This window comes from Rosa chinensis, chromosome 5 (genome assembly GCF_002994745.2).
Source record: "Rosa chinensis cultivar Old Blush chromosome 5, RchiOBHm-V2, whole genome shotgun sequence".
Classification (NCBI taxonomy): domain Eukaryota; kingdom Viridiplantae; phylum Streptophyta; class Magnoliopsida; order Rosales; family Rosaceae; genus Rosa; species Rosa chinensis.
The window spans coordinates 55472628-55476585 of record NC_037092.1 but is presented as its reverse complement, the minus strand read 5'-3'; the positions used below and the strand labels follow the sequence as shown (position 1 = coordinate 55476585).

The window sequence follows — 3958 nt, the reverse complement described above, 5'->3', positions numbered from 1 at the left end:
CTGTTCATACCACCTGCATAACACTCAAATAATACCATGCAAGAAAACAAGACTTATTTCCAAATAATCACTAGCGAGACCCACTGGAACCACCACGACGTGACCGGTCAAGCTGGCCCAGCCCCGGCGTGGACATATTCACAGAGGAGCATGCCTCTCCTACATCTGAATTGAATAGGACTCAACGTCCTCCAGCGCTTATATAAAGCCAAAAATCTTCTACAACAGATAAGATCTCTGATCTAATTCTTCTCTCGACATTATCAACCATTACTGACTTAAGCGTTAAAGAGTTTTAGGCCGGCAAACCTGGTTTCTCTCTGACTTTTGTTGTGTTGGACAGATTGCGAGAAGGGAAGGAAATGAGACAAGACGGATTCGTGATTCCGGACCCCGACAGTAGTCGTAAGCCCCGGAAACAATAACTGTTCTAAATTTTTTATAGCAATCGCCAATTTCAAACATCGTGGTTGATGCAATTAAGACATTCGATGGAACGTTAAAGTTAAGTTACACATGTAACTCGCCGCATGCTTTGCAAAGTTTCATTAAAGTCGTACTTACACCAATGACGTGCACGCATTACTCACTAACTATTGGCGCTATAACTCTTTACCATTATTTTCTTAGTGACTGTGCAGCGTTATATAACATTTTTACATTAATTAGTTATTACATAGACATGAGGAGATCACTCGTTGCCCAAAAATCAAATCACTGCTTTATTTTAAGTGCATTCTTTAACCACTCCTCAAATCAATCACATGAGGAGCCCTACTTCTTTTTCATCTACAAAAAGTTACTTCTGCTTCAACTAAAATCCACAAGGTCAGAGTTGAAAACAAAAAAATACTGAGTAGGATATTTTTCTCCAAAACAACTTAAGAAGAGTCAATTTTTTCTTGTTGACAGTATCACAGTAATTTATTTTTTGTTTTACCGGAAATCATTGAATTTATGAAGAAGGATAAAATCATACATGATGAATTTAGAAGTGGTAAATTAATTTGCCATAACGCAAAGATTCGGGGTGACAAATGGGCTAATCCGGCCAGTCGGTCCATTCGTGCTTTGCGCCGTGCTTGAACAAGCCCTTTTAATTTTTTGTCCACAGTTATTTCCTAAACATATTTTAATTGTGGAATTGTCTAGAATTTTGAGAATTTAAATGATCTGAAACATAAATAGTGTAATATATAATGACCACTTGTTGAATACTTATCTGCATTTAAAACTTGATAATTTAGCGGTAAATCATCTAAACATAACCGAGCTATCGAAACACGTGCGCACTGTTTAAATATAACTCTCTTATTTAAAGCCTAGAGGCAGTTAAACACGTTACTTCTTTGAAAGAGCGCACAAGCGTTTACACAGTTAGTTCATTTGAGTCTTAAATGCGGTTATGTTTTCTCCCTTATAAATATATTATCACATGAAACTAAACTCCAACAAAGCGATCATTACCAGAAAACACATTCGTGAGTAATCACATAACATTGCAAAGGGAGTTATGGCCGGACCAAGCAGGTGCCATCTTTTGGTGATTTTTCTCTTGCAGGTGACATCAAATGCTTTTGCAACCCCAACACTGGAGGGGCCAGCAAATCTTAAAGACTGTGAAAGACAGTTCACTGAAAAGTGCGGGATCGAAGTAGGAAACAGCATTTTCAATAATGGATTTTTGAGTGATGATTGTTGTCGAGATCTTGTAAAGGGTAAACCATGCCACGATACCTTCCTCAACACGTCCCTGTTGAGACAGAAAATTTACAGAGGCATATAGCTTTGGGACACTCTCAACCAATTCGGTGGCTTAGGCCATTCAAAAATTCAAATTGTTATCAGCTCAAGATACAAATAAAATATGATCAAATCGGACTCTATTATCTTGAACAACTTCGAGGAAGACTGGTGTAACCCCAAGCTTTACGGTGGTTGGTCATCTTATTTGAATTAGAGAGTCATCCACATATTGATAAGGATTGATTCAAATTTGAATTAAACCAATCCTCATAACCAGCTGATCATTAAGTCTATAAAAGAAGGCTTACAACGAAGAGAGGAGGGGAGGAGGAAAAAAACACTACAGGGGGAGAGAGAAATATTGAGCAAGCAAAAAGCTAAAGCTCTGCCAAAACAGAGAGTGAAATCAAAGCAGATCCGCCAAAACAGAGAGTGAAATCAAGTCAAGCTGAAGCTCAGGTATACAACGCATCCATGCTATTCTCGTCTTCTTTGGCAGGGAAATATACCGTCCAGATTGCTTGCTGTCAACAAAAGATAGGCTGTTTATCAACAACCTTCCTTCTTTTGTTGAAGTTCTCTCAAGCTACCGAGAAATACATGGTCGTTCATGAACGGCCAACCTTCACAGTGATCTGCTCCTGCGTTAAGACATATATGGTTGTTCATGAACGGCCCGAGTCTTAACGCACTTGGCTGCTGCGGTTTTCAAGCGTTGGAACATATGGTCGTTCAGGAACGGTCGAGTTCCAATGCTAAAATCTGCACAAGACGCCACATTCACTCTCTTACAAAATCGACAATATCAGCCACCACCAAAGAGCTTTCCAGCCTTCTGTCTTTCTATTCACCATGATAATAAAATGGCCTCACACTATTTCCAAACAAGCCATACAAAACCCAAAGAAAAACACACCAAGCTAAATATCAAACAAAATGATGTCTTGGCGGTGAAAAGCTTGGTGGAGGAACAATTCAGGCCTGCATAGAAATACAAAAGCAATTGTCAGAGTGGTGGATGCAAGTTAATTAGAAGACAAGGCTCAGATGCTTAGAAGCAAAACAAAGAATGTTTAAAGTAATGCTTTGTTAAAGCGGTGGTGAGCGGTACGGACAATTAAAACAAAACTTGGAGCGGTTGTTTCTGATTCGGTGGTGTGATCAAATGAAGTCAAACTTTAGTTGTTGTTATACATGGTCAGCAAAGCTCTCCTTGAAACGGTGGAGACCAAACATAATGGAGGCCATATTAATTGTCTAAATTAACAAGCATTAAAACTTGAACTAGAAGACAAATGATGGCAAGGTTTAATTATATGGTTTCTCTGAGGCCGTGGATGCAAGCTGGGAACAAATATAGTGATAAACTCAATTGCTTTTGTTTCTGGAATCATGCTAACAAGAAGACAAAAACATGGCTTTAATGGTTCAATCTGGAATTTGCTTTATGTCATAAGCAACAAGACAAATGTTGCCAAATATAATTGATTATGTGTGCACATAAGCCGGTCGTACCAGATTGGAGAGTCACCCCAGCTTTTGCTCTTGCATGCGAATTAAATCGATCAACCACCGGAACAAGATTTGAACCTACAGCAGCCAAAAACATTGGGAATTTTGTCAGTATTGAGAATACTGAAAGCCCAGTGGAGACGAGACAAGAAAGAGAAGCTTTACCCAATTTCTTTCTCTACGCAGGTGAGAAGCCTCAGATTCTTCGCTTAGGAGAACAGGTGCTGAATCAGACGACAGAGACCTCCCTTTTATGCAGAGTACAAGAGGACGTCTCCGTTTCCAAAGTCGAATTGAAATCCATGCCAGTCTTCGACTCGACCTCTAACTCGAGCTGATGATCTAAACTCTCTCAACCTCATCGAGACTCGAAGAACGAGTTATTAATGTGTGGCCTGGAGCTTTTCTTTTGGTTATACAAGTTGGGCCAACAAAGTTGGGCTTGGATTTCCAGATTTGCGCAAGGCCCTTATTGGGCTTAAAATTGGGTGTAGATGGAGAAGATGGGTGTCCAGTGGACCAGCCACCTACAAATATCGAAGCCCACTTCAAGACAGTTCATCTCAATGTTCGGGCCTGGCCAAATTCGTTTGTCGACAACCTGAAAGCCCATTCATACGGCCCAGTAAAAGATTCAATACATCGAGTGCCCAAATTAAATTCGGGTGTCTGCAGAAGAAATACATTCGACGGATTCAAA

At 39.9% G+C, this 3958-nt stretch overlaps 1 long non-coding RNA gene across 1 annotated transcript; it reads right to left on the bottom strand.

The window, feature by feature from the left end:
* Positions 1–1800: 1800 nt before the first annotated feature.
* LOC112165769 lies at positions 1801–3641 on the bottom strand. Its single transcript, XR_002922967.2, has 3 exons — positions 3424–3641; positions 3262–3336; positions 1801–2727 (listed from the first exon to the last, which is right to left on the bottom strand). It is a non-coding gene; the product is annotated as an uncharacterized LOC112165769 (long non-coding RNA).
* Between the last annotated feature and the right edge of the window lie 317 nt (positions 3642–3958).